The sequence below is a fragment of the Phasianus colchicus genome, chromosome 14 (assembly GCF_987193195.1).
Source record: "Phasianus colchicus chromosome 14, bPhaCol1.hap1.1, whole genome shotgun sequence".
NCBI lineage: Eukaryota > Metazoa > Chordata > Aves > Galliformes > Phasianidae > Phasianus > Phasianus colchicus.
In genome coordinates, this window is record NC_143449.1 from 16,525,893 (window position 1) to 16,549,731 (window position 23,839).

The following is a 23,839-nucleotide window of genomic DNA, read 5'->3' on the forward strand; positions in this document are numbered from 1 at the left end:
GCTCTGCCACCCAAGCTCAGTTGCTAAGCACAGGGTGTAACTTTGTAATTAGCACTTTGGATTTTTTATTTTTTGCAGAGGACCCTGCAGCACCTCAGTGCTGTCATGCTCTGCAGAGTTGTGTGGCTGCTGGCTGAGAATGCTGGCATGGAGGAGCTGGCTGCTCTGCACTGCAGCGCTGGGCTCTCTGCAGGCATTGCTGGAGTCACAGGGCTGGAGCCTTGCCTCATCTCAGGGCTTCCAGCCGTGGCACCAGGAGCATGATTCAGCCTGGTTGTCTTTGTGCTCGCGTCAGGTCGTATCTCTAGACTCAGAATAATCTAATAAGTTCGTTTTTTTCCCCACTTTTAACTACAGCGTGGCCACTGTTGCTTGCTTTTCATCCTGAAGAAGCACCCCAGCTGACTGATGGTTCTTAGAACCATAGAACAGTTAATGTTGGAAAAGATCACCAATTCCAACCCCAATCCATCACCACCGTGCCTATCACCACATCCCTCAGTGCCACATCTCCACATTTCTGGAACACCTCCAGGGATGGTGACCCCGCCGCTCCCCGTGCAATCCATGCCACTGCACCATCATTCATTCAGAGAAGAAATTTTTCCTAATATCCAGCTCTTCAAGACCAATGTGGTGTTATTTGTTATCAGACTGGACAGAAGGGACCTGGGCCAGGACTGGGCAGTGATGCCATCTTTCTGTCCTTTCACATGTTGGTGCTCACCCCGGGCTTCTTCACCCACAAAGGTAAGGTGCCACGTGTTTCTGCCCTACAGAGCTGAAGTTGGAGATTTTCTCGCCATCACTCTCTGTCTTCTGATAATGGTCAGTAGTGCTGGGATTGGAACTCATTTTCAAATGAGTGAAGTGGTTTAGCAGGCATGGTGGTGCTGGGCTGATGGTTGGACTAGATGATCTTAGTGGTCTTTCCCAAACTTGATGAATCTGTCACCCAAATGTCTTGAGGTTATTGAGCAGAAAGCAGCAAAAGATGACTGGTCCCTTGGGGACGCCCAGCCCAGAGCACTGTGCCCTTTGCTGGGGAGCAGTGTGGGCTCTGGATGTGGCAAAAGTAGAGCAGCAATAGGCAGTGACAGAGCTGGTCTGTGTCACTCATTCAGCCCTGCCTGTGAAACCAGCTGGTTTCTGCGGGCTCTTGCAGAGGAAGATGTCTTATTAGAGTGTAAAGAAATTCTATGTGGCGAGCAAGCATGGTCGGATGTCCTGCACTCACAAGAGAAATGCAGCTGCTCTGTAGATCTAACAGGATGTTGTGTAATGTGATGGATAGATGTGATGCATGAAACATGACATGTATCTGTGGAAATAATGTTAGAAATCCTAATTCTTGGTTTATTGGTATGAAACACAACTGAAGAAGAAAAATTCAGCTATTGCAGATAGATTTCCAACAAACATAATAAAGGAGCCTTTGCCATGCATTATTTCAACTTCATTGACCCTTTCCTTCCCAGAAGCTGTTGCTATCTTGGTCTTCATTGCATGTAGAAAGTATGCAATGGGCAAGAGATCTCTACAGATGTCACCTAAAGGTAACCAAGCAGTAGAGGAGGAACAAGGTTAAAGTAGGGGAAAGGCAAAAGTACAAATGATCTGTTATCTTTGCTGAGTGCAAGATACAAATCTGCAGATTGCCATGTGAATTAGCAAAGCAGCAGGAATAGGAATGCTCCATTCCAGCTTGCAGAAACAAGCCAGTGGCCAGGCTTGTCTTATTTGTCTTTTTTTCTGATCCATTTAGATTCCTTCCTCTTAAAGGACGTTTCTTCAAATGACAGTGTTTAACTAATGCAGAATTCCTACATCTGAAGGACAGTCTGTGATCCAGTCCATTGACTCCTGATTTCATTTAAACTGCAATTCATTATTTTCTTCCTGTGCTCATTCAAGAACCCATTGTTCATTACTCTTTCATCACGCTATGATTGGAACAATTTGTATCTGTCGCTCATACATTGGCCAGATAATGAAATAATCATTTGTGCATCTACACAGCATTTTACATTTATTTTTCACAGTGTAATTCACTTTGTAGGGTCATTTTATCATTCTGGAACAAATTGTGATCTTGTTTAAGCATTTGCTAGTTGGTAGCAGTCTGCTACTGCCAATGTCAGGACACATGTCTGAACAGACAGACAGAATGGCAGTGAAGTTACTGCTGATCTTCCAGTCAACAAAACCAGCCCGTCTTCTAGGAGGAAGGATTCTTTTGCCACTGTCTTTATCCACAGAACACCCATGTTATTGAGCAGTCTTTCCTGAGGTCTCGGTCAGCCTGTCAGAGACAGGCATAATAAGAAGGGATAAGATTACCTTAATAAAAATGAAACTGGATGATAACGCACCCAGAGCACAATTATGGCACTATTCAAATGAGCTCCTATTCTCAAGGAGGTCAGCGAGGTTATGATTTCTAGAGGAGTCAAGAGATTAGGAGAATAAACTAATTATTCTGACATGGAATAGATAGAAAGGTGATTGCTGATTGGTTAATTCATTTTTCTTCTGTAAATCTATTTCTGTTCAATTAATTAAAATGACACATATGTTATACTCTCCAAATATCACACACATTATTATGTAAAGGTTGAGTTAGTCATTATGTTGGAAAAGGTCAGGGCTTGAATTTAATGCTGGAGGGAGATACTGTCTTCCATTCACTTGTCATAATTACCACCCAGTTCCCATCCTACCCACTGGTGGGATCTCAGCTGTGGTTTTCAGTGACTTGCCACACAAGGAGTTTTGGACATCCATCCAACTTCTCCAACAAAAGAAAGATTAAACCAGAAAAATAGTCTCTAAATCCATTCCTTTGGCATGTGAGCTGAGCTATATCAGTAGCAGGAGGTGTAATTTTGTCTTCAACTACTTCAAGGAAATGCCAGAAGTCTCTAGGACGTATGAAAATTCTTTTGTGTTGGACATCTTGCCCGAACAGCTCTGGGAGGTATTTGTTTGGGTGAGATGTGAATGCACAGAACAGACCTGAGGTAGAAGAGGAGTGGATAAACAGAGGAATGGGTGACTGTGCTTCAGCCTCAGAACCATTGACTTCAAGATCCTACTGGATCAACCCCGTGCTCGTAGGTAGGTTTGATGGATGCAAGCATTGAGGCACTTGATGGTACTGAAGCTTGTAAGTGACCTTTTGTTCATCCCTTCAGCTCCACAGGGCAACGTAACAGCAGAGATTATTTTTGCTACTGGTCAGCAGGTCAGCATCAGAGATGAGTGAACCATAAAAATGAACTATTTTTGCTGTTAAACCTGGAGTGTTTCTGTACAATCATGGCTGGACTCAGAAATAGCCTTGGAATAGCTAGAAACGTTTTACTTGGCCACTTTCCACCACTGTAGGCAGAAGTGAAGAAATAGAAGAAGAAATGAATGTCATTGGGGTGAATATGGACAAGGCACAAAGTGGTGTTGCTACTTTGTCTTGGAAATGACTATCATTTCAAGTCCCCTTTGGAGGGTGACAGTCTTGGTGCATCTGCTATATGGGTTCATTGGCTTCGGCCTTCAGTGCCATCACTCGAGTAAATTCACCCATTTCCCCCAGGAATAACTAAATCTTCTAAAGATGGAGAAGTCCAGATGGCCATGTACTGGCATTGTAAAATAGCTACAAAATATTCCAGGTTATTATCAGGTAAAGAGTTAAAAAAAAAATTGTTTAGATTGTTTGAAATGGGAATAAGAAGACACTCATAGCCACAGGGTTTGCCAGTCTATAAACATAAATTTGTGGTTACATTTGTAAACGTTATGCCTTGTGTTAGGAACTGAACGCTTATTTTAATGCCTAGAAATACTCTTTTTGTAAATATATTCATTCTTCTTAGTTACACTCCATTAACCGGTGTTTAGTTAACGTGCGTACAGACTGTATCAGCCATTTTAATAGACCAAGAATGGGAAGAAAAATTGTAAGACATGAGCTGGCATCAGATTTATCTGGAGAGAGAAAATATCAGCAGAAACAAACTGTCGCAGGATGTTAAAAAATCACCTGCTTCTTAGAGGAGATACAATTGGGTAACGATCCATGGAAACATGAATGTTTCAGATTGCATATCTTCTATTCAAATTTATGACCAGCTGTCAGAGCACTGGTGCCCCTCACTCCATGAGAGGGATTGCTCTTTGCCGAGCAGTAATGAGCAGATTATGGGTGGTGCTGGAAAAAGTATGGAACTCTTTGAGAAATCGCAGTGCATCGTATTAACTTCTCTCTGATGTTAGCAATTTCCCATCATATTGTATTACCAATCACTGTCACTAATATACCATGAAATTCAGATGTATAATGTAGTGTACAACTCAACCTCTCATTTCAAAGGTTTGTTACCCATAATCCTGCATGAGTCATTAGTAATGTCACTGAACAGAGGAAAACTCATTCACTTCTTACAGTGTTTCCCCTGCTGGCAAATATCTGACATATTACACGTGGGCACAATGCAAAATTCTCCAGAGAGCCTTGATTGCAGCAACGTGAAATGTACGTCTCTCTAATGGGCAACCAGGTCTACATGCAGCCCCCAACCATCCCAGCACAGCGTGCCCCACCGGATGGCTGAATAGCTGGGCTCTTTGATGGAGCATCTATTTTCTTTGCTTTAGATTATTTACCTATTGAAATGTGGTTTGTAGTGTTTTAAAGGCAAGATTGTGCTAAGGGGTGAAAATACCCCCACTGAAAAAATGGAAAAATATCTGGGTGCTGTTAAAATTTGTGAAAGAACTTCAAATTTTTCAGGAGTTGGTTTTCCTTGCAGATACCACTTCATGGCTTGTGGGTCAGGGAGGAAGGCTGGCACCCAGGCCCCTGAGGAGCACACAGCACAGGAGCAGAAACAAGCCATGCTGCCAACTGCATGAAAATGAGACTAGGATGAAACCCAGGTGTTGCTCTGCCCTTGCAAGAGAAAAAGTATGGCTTCAGAGAGTCTCAAACTGTGGTGTAGTTGTGTTCCATAGACTGCCTGAACTTCACCAGCACTACATTGGGTCAAATCTCCCACCTGGGAAGGTCACCCTGAACCATGATCCTGTTCCCCTTGGTGACACGTTGGGAAATTTCATTTAGTTCCAGTTTTCTCATTTGTCTGATGTGAAAGTTAAATGTGATGGTGTCAAAAGCCTTCCTGCACCGAGATATATGATGTCCACTGCTACCTTTCCCTACACACTAATCATCTTGCTAGAGAAGGGAAGTAGGTTGGTTTGCTGTGACTTGCTGTGAAATTTGTTGGCCATTTCCCACCTTCTTACTGCTCAGATACACAGAGGGCATTGAGTTATTTTCTGTGTTTTTTTGCAGGTTGTAGGTTGTCAGCAGGTCTGCACTTCCCAAGGTGCCTCCTGCACAGACAGGTGACGTTGTCCTCTGGATCCCTGGATTAACTTCAGAGCCACATCTGGAAATGTCATCCTCTTCCTGATCCCTTAGGAATACATTAATGGATGTTTATTCAGTTTCTTGTTTAAATTAAGTCATTCTTGCTACTTATTTTATTTTTAGTCCTTAACACAAGCTATTTCTGTTTTCTCACCATTCTTTCATCGAGTCCAAGATCAGGTCAAGAGCCTCAGAGCTGATGTGTCATTTTGCTCATGACAGCGCTCTGACAAGCGGATGCGGCAGTGTGTTTGAGGCACCCAGAGAGGAGGAAAAAAGCACATTTAAAGAAGGTGAGGCACATGGCAGGCTGAATAGCAGGATGGCAGCATGTCTATAAGATCACCTGCCAAGGCACTGCTGTCACTTCTTAATTTCGCCTCACGCTGGGCTGTGTGGAGGTGATGCTGCAGCCGTACCCCCGGCTCACGCTGCTGCAAAGCTGCAATCATTAATGCTGAAGGCAGCGAGGTTCATTGTCGATTCTCCCAGCAATAGTGTGTCAGTGGAGAGACAGGCCCAGTGGTTCCTGCATCGCCAATTCGAGTACTTAGCCTGCCAGTCCCAATTTATTTCATGAAGTGTCTGCAGTCTCCAAGTTTGCTAACGTCACGATGGTGATGTATCTATTCTTGTCTCTGAAAGGATGCAAAACGGACATTAGAGCCAGCACAGCTCTGTTAAATACCTTGTTGGCAGAGGATATCAGAAATGCAATCTGCTTTTTAAGCACAACTTGCTAAATATTATATTTCACGGAGTGCATCGTTATTAGGAATGATGCTTGTGACAGTAGCATACATGGCATTTTCCTCTACATGATCTGCCTGACAGTTTATGACCTGGTTGGCATGCCAATATTTTTGCTTATACAAATAACCAGACAGCTACAGTCAAAATGTAATTAAAAATGAGATCCAGGCTGCTACCAGTTTAAATCAGGCTAAAGACACAGTGACCCAGCAACTCTCGTGACACTATCAGCAACATGCCATCATTAACTCTTGCAGCCTGGCTGGTGCTGTTTGGGAGCAAAGCTGCTGGGTGTCACAGTGCAGAGGTGTTATCTGCAGCACTGTGCTCCTACGTTGGGGTGCTGTGTGCTTCAGAGAGCTAGGCAGAAACTTTCAGCAAAGCAATTTCTTAACAGAAAATATCAGTTCATCCAGCTTAGCAGAAAATACTGGCTCCAGCAAAGCACGAGGTTTATGGCATTCACCAGTATTGGCTTTGTTATCCCAACCTTGTTTTGGGAAGTCCTGAGTGAGTGCCCAGACCAGGGTTGCACTGTGCTGGTTCTCACCCATTCTGAGAACCCCAGGATTAAATTCTGACACTTTGGAAGTCTCAGAGCTATTTCTGGCTGCCTCCACCAGCATATCCCTGCATGGTATATAAGAGACTGGAGGAATAGCTAGGAAGCCTTCACTGCAAAAATCCCATTTCAGCTCAGCACTTCTGTAAATTTAAGGATTTGCATAAAAACACCACATCTCTACTGTGATTGCTAAATTGGGCTGTAGGAGAAAATGATTAAAAAAAAAAAAGAAGAAGAAGCAACAGAATGGAATAGAGGAATCTTTAAGAGCTTAGATACATCTTGCACCTCCATGTCACATCTTTGGCAAAATTTTCTGGTCTAATAGCCAGAATGGGTCAAAGGTGTTCAGGTAAAGCAGATGTGGCTGCTGAGCTGTAGTTCTGTGAGAAAGTAAAACTTGGACTATGCCTAAATTCCAGCCATTCATATTTATTACTAGTTGTCACGGGGTCCTGGTCTCATTCTGCTTCTAATGATTATTTCTTACCATCAGAAATTGGCACTGGGACTAGGAGACACAGGTGAGACCCCAAGGCTGGGCTTTGCCTTGCAGCTTGAAGGCAGTGCCATGGTTGTCTGTGCGGGGTGTGCACAGCAGAGCACCATCACCCAGTGCTTGGCCCAGGGTGGGAAACCCAAAGTAGCTGCTGCTTGGGTCCTTGTCAGTGCACGCAGCAGAGCTGTTTCCTATCACAATATGTTGTTCAGCTGTGGCACTCGCTGCCACAGGAGACTGGTCGCCAAAAGCTTAAATGATGCAAAAGGCAATTAGATGAGTTTATGGAAGAGTGATACAGCAAGGGTGATAACACATGGAAGTCGCCTGGAGCATAGACAGTCAATAAGCATAGCTCCCTGGAGACAGCCACAGCTGTGTGTTTGCACTGGTCTGAACCCCTTCTTTAGGCACCAACATCTCTGAGGAGTCAGAGACAGGATACTGGGCTGGAGGAGACAAACCGGCCATTCTCATGGCTTGTGGCTTGTTGGCCATGGCAAGACGGCTTGTTTTCTTCTCATTTAGACAGCATTGGAAGATGTCACATCTGCACAACCTCTTTCATGAGTGGTGTGAGCCCTTAGCATCTCCGAGAGCTGTTTCTGCTACAAAGAACCTCTGCTCAACTTTAGGAGCTAGTACCAAGGAGGGTGGCTGTCATTGTGGCATTAAGGACACGGTTAGTGGGCACGGTGGGGGGTGGGGTGATGGTTGCACTAAATGATCTTAGTGGTCTTTTTCAACCTTAACGATTCTGTCGTTTGTGTGTGCTGCTGAAGAGCATTGTGCCTGTGTTGGGGTTTGCACTGCTCATATTAGCAAGGAGGAGGGATTTAAAGAGGGTGATCTGGCAATTCCAGTATCAGCAGAAGCTGATCCCAGCAGCTCAACATAATCACTGGGAACAGAGAAAATCTAGGAGGTTTCACTGGAACTGAGCAAGAGCTTGACAGCTGGCAAATGGTCATGTAAGTAGGCAACTGGGAAGTGAGCTGGAGGAGGGTGATGGTGTTCAGCATCACTCCTGGAAATGTCGTGTCTCAGTACAGCCTATAAAAAATGTGTCCCTCGTTGCTGAACCTACCTCCTCTGTGGTGCCCTTCCTGCCCACTATGGGGATGGGAGGGGAAGCAGAGGCTGTGTGCAGGCTGTGTCCAGCCCCACCAAACCAGCATGGATCTTCTCGCATGAATCTCTGCTCAGACAGTCTCTATTCCTTTCAGTAGCCTATGCACAGCTCAAAAGAGCTTGACCATCCTCCACTGATGGCCTATGAGCCATCCACATCCTTATGATCCAAAATCCCTCCCTGGCCTCCATTTCCTGCAGCTTTGCCCAGTGCATGAAATATAACGCTGAAGTGATGAATCCACGCTCTCATTCTAACATCAAAACTGGTTTTTGTTTTTTTTTTTTTTTTTCCCCTGCATCTAAATAATAACTCTGTTGTCTCAGGAAAGGTTTTTTTCACCTTGGTGTTTTCTCTCATTGATGCCTGATCACAATACATACTCATGCTGGACAGTTTGCTTTCATAAAAGAACAAAATCAGCAAGTGATGTGTGAAGGTTCTAACTACAAAACGTAATATTTTCTAATTTCCTGAATGGCATTGTGCTATTCAGAGTTTCAGAGGTATCGTTTCCTATTATAGACCATATGTAGAGTGAGATACACTCCAGTAATCCTCCATAGAGGCTGAATACTGAACAATTAAATGTAATGTTAAAGAACCAGATTTACAGGAAATGTTTCGCTTTGCTGGTCACTGCTAATAGTGAAGTTCTACAGGAAGATAACATTTGGTTTTCTGCAATCCAGCCTGTTTTTTGTGCAGGTTATTTCTGGCTTCCTCTGAAATGTTTAGTCTCAAGGTTCTTAATAATGACTTCTATTTGGATATTCCTGCAGGCATCCCCACCTGACTGATCACAGGCTTCAGAATCTTGTGGGTGTGTTAATTTGAATTAATTATAGCATATTTGACTTGCCTTTGCTGTAAAATTGACTTGCCTAATTTGCCCAGTAGAAGTTGTCACTATTAAATCCAGAAAGCTTATGAGGATAAATCTCTCGGGATTCTGGTGATCTTCCAAAACACTTCAGACAACCCACACTGAAATCAGTCAGGCATGAGGTCTCATGCCTGTGGGTGGGGTTGGTGAGCATCCAGAAATCCAGGTGCACACAAAAACCCAAACATTGTACATTTTGACATTATTCGAATTCAGAGGGGATGGGGGAGTGGTCTGGCAATAATAATAATAATGATAAAAATAAAAAATAAAGAATTATTTTGTAGTGAGAGTGAAAGAATTCTATGGCGCCCTACAGAGCCAGACTCCTATCTCCTGTCTTACTTTCATGTATGACTGATTTGTCTTTTTATATTGTTTCCAGTAAGATGCTTTACAACCAAGATTAATCCTACTGGAAACTTGACTTCATTGACGCACTACGTAAGCTGCATTTTCTTAGCAGGTATGTGGGAGAATATTTCTGTCCTTTTGCACGTGCTTCTCTTGGGCTTTGTTTCTGATAGCCTCCAAGCATGTCTGTGACAGGAAAAAAAGATTTGCTCCTGGTCATGAGTAAAGCCAGGGGGATCTCATAACAGCCACGCTACGGATTTGTGAGGAGGCTGAAATTTCTTGCTCAGACTTTAATGCTGTCTGATTAATAAAATGTGTTAATTTACATCCACTTGGAAATTAAATAGCAGCTCTGATGGGAGGCACAAACAGCAGTAGTTCTTTTCAGAATATGTAGGAGAAGGTCTGGGAACTCTCCACATGAGCTTCAGGGGTTTGCAGATGTGACGAGCTGCTTGGCAAGCCCTCATGGGTCACAGATGCAATCGTCTCATCTTCAAAATGATTAAACAATATATGGCAGGAGCTGTGCATAGGAGAGGTGGCACAGCCTGAACTCCAACACAAAGCTGGAAGCAGCACAGACACTCTTTAAATTTTCAACCTCGTTTGCATCTTACAGGAAAATTAAGGTGTAAATAGGTTAATTACAGTAGGGATTTTCCAAGCTATGCTTTTCGTAATAATCTGCCTGGTTCGGCTAATGTAGAGTTGAAAAGTTTTGCTGCATGTTTTAGGCATTTATTTATAGATCAGCGTGGAAATTAAGGATAAATAATCTCTAGGAGAACAGAATCAAGATATAAATTTGGAAGTAAGTTTACAAAACTTGTATGAGTGAATTTAACACAATAATAGAATTTGTGAATGATGTGTTGTGGTGAATTAGAAGAGCAATGTGTGGCAACCCAGGTGAGCAACTGGCTTGTAGGAGGGATGGCTGGCTATTCATGGAATCATAGGATGATTAAGGTTGGAAAAAACCACTAGGATTATCCAGTCCAATCCAACCCACTCCACCATGCCCATCACCACATCCCTCAGTGCCACATCCCCATGGTTCTGGAACACCTCCAGGGATGGTGACCCCACCATTCACTGGGTAGCCTTGTGCCACTGCAGCGCCGCTCTTTTGGAGAGCAATTTTTTCCTAACATCCAACCTGAAGTGTGACTTCTTTCCTGAATTTTGCCATTCCAGGGATTACCAATTAGTCGTGATTTTATGGTGAGAGAAATTCCGTATTTTATTCATTGTGTTTATTGCACAGGAGCTTAGCATACCTCATAACGAACGTGGGGCAGCTGAGCGATTCTGCTGAGCGTTTGCTCTGATGCTGAAGCCAGTTAGTGATCAGTTACAGTGCTGTTGTTCAACAAAGTGCTCATTTCCAGGAGCATTAATTTCAGTGAGTGTAGTTACAGCGGAAAGCAATGTGCTCGGAGATTATTTTATTCTAGCTAGATCTAGAAGTCCCAGCATTGCAAAAATGAAACTTGAAAGTTATGTTTCCCATAGTATTTTACATTAATTTTAATCATATTATTCTCCCTTTTATGACATGCCTCTCTGGTGCTCGTAAACCAAGAAATGAGTATCATCCACTTTCACTCCAAGTTTACATGATAAGTAGTTAGATGCATAATTTGCCAGTTTCTTTTTGAGATTTAATGCCTGACTATGTTACAGTATTAAGAATCTTTTCCACAACTCCATCCATACATTCAATCCATTCCCTGCTCCGTGTGTCCTTCACATCTGTCAGAAATGCACATAAAAATCAGATATCAGTTATCTCCAGATCAAATCATTCCACAGCCACATGAATGCAATTAAGATAAATGTACTCATAAACCCCCATAGGACTCCACCCAGCCCTGCCAACCTCCCAGCCTACATTTAGAGGCAGAGAGGCACATGTTTGGTACAGTGTATGCTTTTTCTACTAATTGCCTTTTCCTTTCCCAATATTTCCTTTCCCAATTTCCTTTCTTTAACTCTGCAACAAAAATTTGGTTTACAGGAAAGAAACAGTGATTCCAAGGCTAATTGCCAAAGCAACTCCACGTATGTGAAAGGAAAATCAATATTGTTGACGAATCCCCTTCTATTTTGCAGTTAAGGATAATTTATTTCTAATGGTTCTCAATATCTCTGTGTCTGAGCATCGGGTAGGAGGAAACACAGTAACTGTCTCAAAAATTTGGCTTACTTGGAAAACCATGACTCTTAATTTCTTACTGTCTTCTGTTCAAACTCTAGGAAGAGTTTAATAGAAAAAATGGAATTGGGTGCACTGTTGAATAGCAGAAAATTAAAATTTTCTATATCAAAAAGTGCTTCCAATGACATCTGCTTTCACAATAGTGTTTTATTGAATGATCAGCTTGGACAGAAGTAGCAGTGGTAAATCGCCCTGAACGAGACACCAGATAGCTGCTAATGACAGGTAGCTCCTTGACTTCTTATATTTCTTTCTTGCATTTAATTCCATCATTCTCAGTCCATTATGCAGAAGGACACCTCCTTGCTTAAAGGGGTTCTCAATGTCACCAGGCGCTGGCCAAGACCTGAGTGCTTCTTAAACACTTGTGTGAGAGTCAGCAGGGCTTTGCTGAGGCTGGGAAGTTGTCAGAGAAGCCCTTCCAATGACTGGCTGCCACGAAAACCCAAAGGGCACAACTGAGACCCCAAGCAAGTAGAAAGCTAATTACCACAGATGGATATTTCTTAATTAGAAATGGACCATGGCTACGGAGCACGGCCTCCCAGAGTGTGGCAAGGAGCAGGGCTGGTTTGCAGCAAGGCATCTGGAAAAGACAATATGGGAATTCCCTGAGAGCTCTTGCAGAGTTTCCACTGGACTTCTGTGGCTTCAGGGCACTGAATGTCCCCAGACAGAGGAGCCATTTGCAGCCACTCTGTTGGTAACCATGTGGGATGTTTTCCATTTTAAGTCCTGTTTTTTCTCCTCTTCCAGTGGAATGGCACTTGGAGAGTGGTTGTGAAATTTTTCATAATCTCTGTCGTCTTTTTGGCTCTGCTGCCCTAATCTTGCCAGGTCTGCATTTGGGTGTTTCTATGTAACTCCCTGGGGAGTCTTTCTCTTATCTGGGTGAAGTTAACTGGAAACAAATAAATATGTCTGAGATGAAGTGGGGTTGGAGAAGACTGATGTGGCCTTCAGAGCATAGTCTAGAAAAAGTGGAATTGTTTGCAAAGGGTTTTCCAGGGGTCAAAGATTGTGCTTAAAGCCCACTTGCCTCCTGTGGTGCCACAGGGCAGCCCCAGATAGAATCATAGAATAGAATCACAGAATAATTGTTAAGAAAGACCAAGATCCCCAAGTCCAACACCAACCCACCCCACCATGCCCATAACCACGTCCCTCAGTGCCACATCTCCACAGTTCTGGAACACCTCCAGGGACGGTGACCCCACTGTTCTCTGTGTAGCCTGTGCCAGTGCCTCACTGCTCTTTCTGAGAAGACCTTTTCCCTAATACCCAGCTGGAACCTCTCCTGGAGCAACTTGAGGCCATCATCTCCTGTCTTGTTGCTGTTACCTGCGAGAAGACGCTGACACTGAGGTAGAGGCAAATTTTACTGCACTGAAGATGCTTAGCAAGGGAACAGGATTTTCACACACTGTTTGAGAAGATCAATAGTCCCTGTTATACCCGAATTATAACAAACATGATGTCATGTCTCATTAGCGGGCATCTCTGTGCGGTTTCACGCACAGTGGCAAGGAAAGGCAGTGTGGGTCCATCTGTCACCTTGCCCTTGGGGATGCCAGGGAAGGGACAATGACTGCCTGACCAACCAGTCCCTCCCTTCCCTCTCATTGCAAGGCCGTGGAACACACCTATCTCAGAAGGTGTCATAATTAACCTTACAGCTCTTTTCCTTTGCATTTTTAGGTGACATTGTTGATGGGCCAGCAGCTGTTTGGAAGCTGCCAGACCTTTGCTGCTTGGTGAGCGTTTCTCTTTGAGCTTGGGAAATGTCCCCAGTGGGAGCTGTGACCTGCCACTGCTGTTACCCATGGGAATGCAACACCTGCACACACCAGCCGGCTCCTTCCCACTCCTTCATCTTGGAAGACCAGCTGCAGGTTGCTTATCATCGGTCCAAGCCCTAAAGCAGAGGTACTGATTCCGATCTGCAGCTGCAGCTGGGCTTAAATCTTGATCTGCAAACGGTGAGTCTGCGAGCTGAGTGTGCAGAGACATTATTAGATTATTAAATCAATGACACTCAGGTTATTAGTCACACTCATCCGCATTACCTGACACCGTAATGATGTTCTATTTTTACTTCCATCCTGCTAATGTCCCAGAGGTACTGAAATTATGACCAGAAAATTAATTTCTATACATTTGAACAAGAAATAGAAGTATAGGGAATAATCTCACATCAACAGTATAAATCCTGGTGGAGTTGTTTAGAAAAGCAACCGAGAGAAGGCTGAGAATGGTGCCTCAGATGCAGCCTTCTCTGCATTCAGTGCCCAGCTTTCAGGGATGCTCTGGCTGATAACTGGGCCAGGCTATTTCAGTGTGTAACTCATTTGGGGCAATTAGGACTCGTGAGCTGGCGTTAATGATCTCACTCCCTCAGCCAATGCTTTCTTGCAGAATCCCTCTGTTGTCACAACGGGCTGAAATCAATCCCAAGAAACAGAAAAAGGCCAGCACATGGCAAGATGTTGTTTATGTTTTCAGAAATTACTCAAGTGCAAGCAAATTATCATCTCAGCCCCCGGGTTGAGCAAAGGAGGGAGGCGCGATCCGCCTTCAGCCTGCATTGGGTCTTCTGCTCCATGTGGGAATCCCCAGGAGGATGCTGAGCATCCATCCCACCCCCGTCTGACCAAACAGCATCAGCACCTTGCCCCTGCAGCCAGGGAGATGCAAAAAAGTGGCTCAAAGGGCTCTACTACCCTTTATAAATGCCTGAATGGGAGCTGCAATGCGGAATGGGTGTGGGGTGGTGCTGGAGCAGGATGGAGACAGCGCCAGCAGGGATGGAAAGCAGAGCGTGGGGAGAGGGGCTGGGATGGGGACCCTGAGCACCAGTGTGGCTCCCCACTGCATGCACAGTTTATGGGGAGAAGCATATGGTGACACATCCCTCAAGGAAAGCCGTTCTCACCCTTCCCCATGCCGCCCACGGCCCCAGCTACTTGCAATTTCCCTGAGCTTATTGAGTACTGGGAGCACGTCTACATATTGCTTAATTATAGCTTGGTACGAATGCGTGTCTTAACAGCGCATTTATTTCATGTTTGCAATTAATATGGAAACGAGCGTTGGTGCTCGCTCTGCCCCAAATGGAGCAGGGAGATTTCCTAAGATCTTCCAGTGAATAAAAACAGAGTGATGTATGAGACCCAGTGTGTAGGTATGCACTGTTGGTACATGCTCAATGCATGTTGCAGGATGTTCTTGTGAGCAAAGTTTGTAGTAGAACCATAATGAGCTGTTTAGGTGTAATTAAAAGGTGGGGTGAGAACTTGCACGGAAATCCTCCTCTCCAAGCTTCGGGAAGCCTGCTAATAAGACGTAAACATCTAGCAGCTCAGCTGGAGCACAGTGTGTTCTTTGGTTAAACATTAAAGGGGCATTGTCAAGTGGTTTTAATTAATTAGCTAGGCTTTAAATGAAATCAAATCAATTTGGAGCAGTTGGGCTCAAAATGAGAGATGTTTTCACCTGGTGGAAACTGTCCTTTAAATGCCGAATATCTTAAAAGTAAAAAGGAAAAAAACAAAACATTAAGAATGAATTTAAGATATTGCATCTATATATCCCTGGAGGTGTTCCAGAACCATGGGGATGTGGCACTGTAGGACATGGTTATGGGCATGGTGGAGGTGGGTTGGGTTTGGGCTTGGGGATCTTAGCAGGCTTTTCTAACCTTAGTGCTTTGTGGTTCTATATTCTGTGTTTTCAATGATGTCATTGCTGTCCATGGCAGGATGCAGGTATGCACGCTCAGCCTGCACCGTCTCTGAGCTTTCTGCCCACTTTTGGCCATAGAAGCACTGGGAGTTACAAAATTCCTCTTGTGCTTTTAGGAAAACAAACGCTGTTCTTGATATTGACTTTTTAAAAGCAAAAGAATTGAACGAAATGAGAGCGCAGGCACTTCTTATTAGGCCAGCACAATGCCATATATTATCCCAGATGCTTTGTATTAGATTTAGGGGGGAAAAATCAACACCAACTCCCTGTGACACAATAGGCTATAACTGCTGGAAGCCATTGTGGGCTATTATGTGAAGCCGTTACAGTCTATTGAGTAAATAATCTACAGATTAAAGCTTTCTAAGTACACAGTAACTTGATAGGTAACCAAAGAAGCCATTACAATATGTCACGTCAATAAGGGGAGGCTTACAGCTCCTCACGCTTTGCACAGTAACGGATCTATCCGCCTTAAACCCAAGCGGTCGCCTTTCGGAAAACCAAACCAAACAACCAAACCGCAGTGCAGCTTTGCTCCGCGGCTGAGGATTCGGATTTGCAGCAAGGGCTGAGCGTGCAAAAAGGTGCTGCTCCTCATCTGCTCACCCCCTCCTGCACCGCGGGCATCCGCAGCGCTTTGCTGCAGAGAGTTTGTGGGTGCACGGCTCAGTGCTTCCCCAGCCCCACTGCCCCCCAGCATCCCTCCCACCTCACCTCCCAGGGCCTCATCCTCCCTCTGGCATTTAATTACTCCGTGTTCCCAGTCTCGCTGGTGTGTTTAATATGAGCTATGTAAATTTCTCCCAAGAATGATAGGATTTTGACAGCCTGATTTGCCTCGCAGGCATACTCAAGCCAGCTCATTTTCTCTTCCTTGGAAATTTTTGAGTGGTCGGGTGGCATTTGATTACCATTGGCTGGCATATCTGAGCTCTGGGGTTGAGCATAAAGATATTTTAAATTTAATAGGTTTAAGATGTCATTATTTCCATGCTGATGAATTTATACTTGTAACCAGAGAAACTTAGAGCATTTAATGAACTTATTTAGTTCATGGTGCAAGCTTTAAACCCAATCCCAAGTATAAAATTAAATCACGTTGGATAAAAACTAACACCCAGAAGCTAAAACTGAACGGGGTAAATGAATGAATTTATAAAGACAGAATAAATACAGACATAAGGCACCTTGGGGACAGATTTACTAAGACTTTTTGCACTGTTTTCAATTGAGCTTGTAATAGCATAAAAGAATTAAATCTGATTTACTAGGAAGGATTTGTACAGTATTTCACCACCTGCTTCCCAGTGCCAGCAGCCCCTTCCCCATCACTCCCACCGTCAGCAGGAGCTCTGGGCACAGCCAAACACGTGGCAGAGAAATCTCCAGCTCTGCTGAAAAGTGCACAAGCAGCTGGAGAAGAAAGCAATGCAATCCAAGAGGATCAACAGCGCCGTTCTATGAAAATCAATTCTAATTCTAACCCAGTCAATAAGGAGCAGCGTCGCTGCATCAGATGGGAGAGGGATGGTTTGTGCTGAGATAGCTTTGAAGCCTCCTTCCCAGGCCCAGTGTGCCAAGGCTTTACTGAATATCTTTCAAACCCTGCACACTTTCATAGTCTGCACAAAGAAGGTGGCACCTTGGTAGGAAAAGGAGTCTGTAGTTTTCCAGGCAATGTGGGGTCATGAGACTCAGGTCAGGTTTGGAAATGCCATAAGAGACCTTTTCTATTCAAAGCAATCGGAAAGCCCAGGTGAGGAAATGCAACTCTTGAATCACACCTGAGGAACTCACTGAAGATGTAACTACAAATGAGCTATTCTCTATAGTAGTGACTGTTCTTATCGAATTCAACATCCTTATGGAACAGCATCATAGAAAAGATGCATTTCACTTTAAAAGGAGGAGATGATAGAGAAGAATGAGGAAACAAGCTAAGAAGATACAGGAACAAACATCAAATTTAAAAAATATATAGTTACATTAGTGCTATCTACAAGCAGATATTGCTCATTTTGGTGCTTAACTAAAGCAGATGCACTGGAAAGTAAGCCACTGAATGATGGACATTATAACCAGAGACTTCTTTTAAACAACTAAAGAGGCTTTCATGGGATCCTGGACTGGTAAAAGTTAGGAAATAAGGACTAGGAATCAAGTCCTATCAGATTTTACAATGGATGGAAAACTCAGCAGAAATTCTAGAGGTATTTGTGCTACCCACAAATGAAGAATGATGGGCTCTAAATCAGCACTTGCCTGTAATCAGGGTGTGCCTTTATGGCTGCTGCTCTGCAAGCGCTGGTGCCATCCTCATGGGCTCAGTCCTACCTGAAGGTCTGTTTGCCAATGGCAGAAATACCAAAGGAGAACAGAAGGTACAGAGAAGGCAGCACATACCTTTAGACATAGGGACACAGGGACCAGCCCCTTCCAGCCTGAAAGATTCTATGAGTGGGCATGGTGGTGATGGTTGAATGTGACGATCTTGGAGGCTTTTTCCAATCTTAATGATTTTACAATCCATGACCCTATAAAAGAAAACCTAAAAATGCTTAGGAGGGAGGATGCTTGGAAAGGATACGATTGAAGGGGGAAAAAGGTAAAAGTATAGGCTGTCCTGAGTGATATGAAGGTAGATAGGGATGAGCATTAGTACTCTCTCCAAACTCCCGATCCGGGAAGAAGAGGGTTTGTTGCATTCATTCTTTCTTTACCTGGAGGCACAGCACTCAGCTGAACAATTGGCCGTCAATAGAGCGGGTCAACAATTTTCCAGCAGAACAATTTTTTGAGCCACTTTCTGTTGGGAAGCGCTGATTTGATGGGATCAAGATGCTTTGTGGGAACATGTCAATGCCATCAAGCTGTCAGCAGAAGCCAGACATCTGCCCGGCCTCCTCGCCTGCTGCCCAGCTGGCTGGCTCATGGGGACAGCTGGGCCGCCGCACCGCAGCCAGCAGCATGCCTGATTCTTCTTTACTTTGTCATTAGTCTATTTCTATTCAATATATATATATTTTTTAACTTCCTTTGAACCGTTCTGTTTTATGCCTGCTGTACTTGCAGCACTAAAAATGCTCCGTTGCCAATCAGAATATCAGACATCAAATCGAAGTACAAGTTGTGCAGTGAGTATCATTTATATTATAATTTAAATGAGTTTTTAGGTCTACATTTTAAAGTATAAAGTTGCACCGATGTGGAGAGTATGTGCAGTAAGAAGCCAGCACCTTTTTGTTTGAATATCATATCATTCATTAATATAGTCACATTTTGTGCTGTATAGAGCTGGAGTCTGTGATGACAAAATAAAAGCTATATTTGAATCTCTTTCTAACTTACTGGGCTAAATGACAATGGTGTGTCAGTATTTGCAGAATGCAATTTTGGAATTTCACTTCATGGGCAATTTCAGTGTTTTGATGTGTTTTGTTGCTTCATTTTGCAGATGTTTCTATAAAGAGCAGAAAAGTTGGACTGCATGTTCTCTCTGTTTAAATGAAAATATCTGTTCTTAACCCAAACCACGGCCAGTGCACCATACAAAATGGGTGAGTCAGATTTTAAAGGTAGGTGGAAAATCAGTTTTGTTTTGGGTAAAATGAGTAAGAAAACCCCTTCCATAGTAAATACATCCCTGGAACCTGGGCAAGAGCGAATTGTATCAGTCTTTGTAATCCAATATGGGAAGAAATTCAAGCAAATAGGTAACTTTTTGACCTGATGGGATGATTTCCAGCATTTTTATTTTGCCTGCAACAACTCCAGAGCTCAAGCAGAGCAGACACCTGCAGCTGGGTGCATACTGCTCATGCTGTGGGTAAAGTTGTCGCTGGCTGCGGGTGGTACCACCTCCTGGGAGATACCCAGCCCTCGCTTGTCGCTAGATAAGCAACTTTCTGCAACTCTCAGCATGCCTATTTTGATTTGAGAGGTTTAAACGGACTCCAGGCAGTCATGTGGATGATCTGCAGGGCTGATTTGAAGGTTGTTTTCCTGTCAAGCTGGTGCTGATGGAGCAAACCAGCACAATACCCTGTGTGCTGAAGGTGGTGGGAGGGTCTTTGCAGGGCAGCACTTGGCCACTGCAGCCACCTTGGACAAGAAGCAAAGCTCAGGTGAAAACAAACATGGTTTGTCCAGCAGTGTGTGCAGCCCTCCCGGTGCTTGGGTGATATGTAATGAGCCCAGAGCATCAGATGCATGAGATTCCTCTGTGTTCAGAGGCTGTTTGGAGGGAGCTGGTGGTGGGGCTGTCCCAGGTCACGCACGGTATGTCCCACCCCACCATCATCCCCCTATCCTGCAGTTACTGCCATTGCTTCTCTCTTTCTGGGGTGATTATTTTCAATAATCCTAAAAACTCAGCAGAGATAACTTCAGTGCAGGGAGCCGTTGCGCCACGGGCCACCATTAGCAATTAAAATGAGATAAACAATTAGCCTGTGAACTTGGCACATGGGATCGCTGCTGCCTCGACAGCCACTGCAGAGCCACTCTGGGGCTCAGCTGCCTCTGCTCCTGATCAGAGCAGCACTGGAGGACTGGGGTACAGTGGTGATGCCCAGAGGAGGTGCCACCTCCATCACAGAGCCCTCAGGCTGTATTCTGATATTTATTACACCTTCATTTTCTTTCTCTTCCCCGCTTCTTCATCAGGGCACTGGAGGGAATAGGAACACGCTATCTAATTTCCTAATTTTCCCGTCAGCTTTCTGGCTTTCAAAATGATTGCGGCAGAAATCTATAAAACGAGGACGAGGGGAGCAAACTTAATGCCGCCGTAAATCTCCAAAATGGATGCAGAAACACAGTGCTCAAAGAGGAGTAAATAAAAGTGAGGAGAGATTCATTCCGGTTTTCTTCTCTGTAAACCTGCTGGCAGCTTGGAATTATTCAGAAAACAACATTTAACTGAGAAAAAGGGAACCCTGTAAAATAGTAAAGATTATTCCGTAAAGCTAAGCACCCTCCATCAATCATAGCTGGGAACATTGCTAAGTTATAGGAACCCGCAGATGGCTGTCATTAAAGGGAAAGAGTCTCTCCCGCTCGGTGGGCCGTGCTGCTCCATGCTGTATGGCTGCAAATCGAGCTGCTTTCATGGGGGAGCAACAAAAGTGGTTTTAAAATAGGAATTTCAAACAGAAGCTGCGTGAGCTGTTCAGCAGGACTCGGGCTTATTGAGAAACCACAGCGGTAATTTCAGGCCTGATTTACAGGAGGCTGTAATAAGCCTCCCTCGTTTAAAAGAATACGGCGTTGGTTTTATGGCTGGTGCACATCCAAGGCTGGAGGAGCTGCAGTGGGGTGGGTGCCCAAGGACTGTCCCCATTGTAAACAGGGACTTGGGGTGAGGGCTGAGGAATGGGGTGTGTGGGGGGGGATGGGACAGCCAGCAAGCTCCTTCCTCACAGCAGGCACAGGACCAAGCCCTGTGTGCCCACCTCCAGCATCGCTGCTCTTCCCTTTGGGATGAACTCACCTGGGGCTTCAACTCAGAGAGCAGCAGGGGAGATGCTCAAAACAAGCTGAAAATAGCACGCATTGACTGCTGCTGCTTCTGTCGAGACAGAGATGTCACCAGGTGAGCTCCTCTTGGATTATATATTAAGCCACACCGTGATGTAACATTGAGGCACTGCACAGCTCCTGGGGGGGTCGAGCTGTCTATAGGAGCTGAGCACTGCAGGTGTGTGAGGGATGCTGTAGTGGCACTGGGAGCCTTTCCTGACACAAAATGGCACTGCGTTTATTTATTATTACTTATTTCTTAGCTCCTACCACAGCACCCTCCCTGTCCCTATTTCACTGTTGTTGTTGGCTTTGCTGAACTCATTGTTCACTGGCCCAAGGGCTTTCCCAAGCTCTAACCCTGCAAATGCTGTATTCGTAATGCTTTCCTAAAACATGGCCAGCAGGAACCCACAGCATTTTTCTTCTTACTATCTCTGGTTGAACCCAAGTACTGCTTACTGTATCTCCAACAACTCTGTTTATAGTTCCTTGACACAACCCCCATCGGTGTTTCACTAGAAAAGGGATCACCAACAGATGCAATTTCTTCCAGTGTTGGGATTGTGTTTATTTTACTGGAATTGTACTCCATTTATCTGGTTGCAAAGGGACTAGGCAATTTATATTGGCAGCAGTGAATGTACTGAGACTGGCAGTGGTCGCAAGCTCACGGCTTGTTACCCAAGGAAAGTTCAGAGCATACTAATTTATCCCACCATGGAGCAGCAGTAGAAGAAATGTACAAATGGTATCAATCGGTCTTACATTAGTAACAGTGTAAACATTTTTTTCAGACGATAAAAGATCCAATAAATCTACTTTATTCCGTTTCATTGTAAGGTCCAGTTCCTCCTTTCCATCAAACAAACAACTTCCAGGTAGCAGGAGGGATATTGCATTCCTTATTCACAAATCACAGTTTGACAGATTATTTGTAATTTTCAGTGCCTACCTTCTTATATGGTGTTCATAAAACGAGATTAGAGTGATTTACAATAGCGAAAGATGGAACAAGACTGAGAGGAGATGTGACTCATTAGACATCATCCTGAGCCTGTTGGAAGGAGCCTCACTCAAGAAGGGATGCTCTGATTTTCCAGTCCCGGGGATTTAGACTTATTTTGGAGGTGTTTCGGTACCAAAGCACCTGTGTTGTACCTGAAAACATGACCTACCATCCCTACTTTTGCCTTCTTGAAGCTAAACAAGCAATTCTGTGGGAAGGCTCACCACCCCCCTTCTTACCTTTAAATTCTATGACAGTGTCTTGTGAGGCCCCATCTGCAGCACTGCGTCCAGGCCTGGGGCCCCCAGTACAAGAAAGATGCAGAGCTCTTGGAGCGGGTCCAGAGGAGGGCACTGAGATGGTCAGAGGGCTGGAGCAGCTCTCCTGTGAGGAAAGGTTGAGGGAATTGGGCTTATTGAGCTTGGAGAAGAGAAGGCTTTGGCGAGACCTCATTGTGGCCTTCCAGTACTTGAAGGGAGCTTATAAACAGGAGGGGGAACGGCTGTTTACAAGGGTGGGTAGTGATAGGACAAGGGGAATGGCTTAAACTGAGACAGGGGAGGTTTAGGTTGGATATTAGGAGGAAGTTTTTCACACAGAGGGTGGTGAGGCACTGGAACAGGTTGCCCAAGGAGGCTGTGGATGCCCCATCCCTGCAGGCATTCAAGGCCAGGCTGGATGTGGCTCTGGGCAGCCTGGTCTGCTGGTTGGTGACCTGCACATAGCAGGGGGTTGAAACCAGATGGCCATTGTGATCCTTTTCAACCCAGGCCATTCTGTGATTCTAAAAATGTATCCCATTGTTGTGTCATTTTTTAAAAGTAAAAAAGATGCTTTTTCTTGCATTCAAAATGGGGCAATTGTGCTTAGTTTGTAATTCATGGCTTCAAGTTGCCAGTATTTGAATGATCCTGGTGTTCAGCTCATGTATCTGGAACTAAGAAAGAATTTGCTTCCCTGGTGGGCAAAGCAAAAATGCACCCATCTGTCCTGTTAGGTACAAATTTGGCTTCACTGAGCAAACGAAAAAGAAATAGGATGAACACCCAAGGGTTCCTTTAAAAAGCAAGAAAACGGACTCGAGAAGAAGCCATCTCAACTCCCGGATTCATTCATAGTATTGGGGATTGGTGAGTAGATTCCTGTCCCAACACTGGGAGGCCTGTAGAAACCCTCCTGCTTCAGTGTCTCCTCCTTTTTGGTCTTATCTTCTTGAGCACCCACACACTCCTGCCAACCCGTGTAGTGCATCTCCCTAAACAACAAAAAGTGGCTTGTCTGGAAGCAGCACTCACTTCTGTTCTCTCCAAGTAGACAGGATATGTAACAAATGACTCACACACAGTAATTACACTCTATTCCTTCCTATTCTGCATTGATTATTCAGAGGTAGGAAGACGAGCTCTCTCCTGAATAAAGAAAAGACCTGGAGACCCAAATATTGGAACACCGATGGGTTTTGTTTGTTTCTTTTTTCCCTCTCTCCTTTGTTTTTCAGGCACTGTTTAGAGCCGTGGCACACCAAAGAGATGAAACATATATAAACAAAACCTCCTGTCAGAATGCTTGTAGTTTATGTTGGTTTAAAGGACAATTTTGTGTCATCTCTTTGTATTTTAATAGTCAAAATAAATTTTGCATAATAATTCAACTCCTCTCTGCTGCCTGTAATGACTGTCTGCATTTTTCTGATGGATGTTTGTATTTGTTTCC

The 23,839-nt window shown here is 44.3% G+C and overlaps 1 long non-coding RNA gene across 1 annotated transcript in view; it reads left to right on the top strand.

Annotated features, from left to right (window-relative positions):
• The window catches only part of LOC149916044 (uncharacterized), a 33,694-nt gene extending 10,299 nt beyond the window's left edge, over positions 1-23,395 (top strand). The window contains exons 5-11 of the long non-coding RNA XR_016471149.1: positions 358-750; positions 4,812-5,727; positions 9,655-9,735; positions 13,549-13,829; positions 19,052-19,154; positions 21,021-21,190; positions 23,124-23,395. This is a non-coding gene — a long non-coding RNA (uncharacterized LOC149916044). The remainder of the gene's footprint in view (positions 1-357; positions 751-4,811; positions 5,728-9,654; positions 9,736-13,548; positions 13,830-19,051; positions 19,155-21,020; positions 21,191-23,123) is intronic.
• The last annotated feature ends 444 nt before the right edge of the window (positions 23,396-23,839 follow it).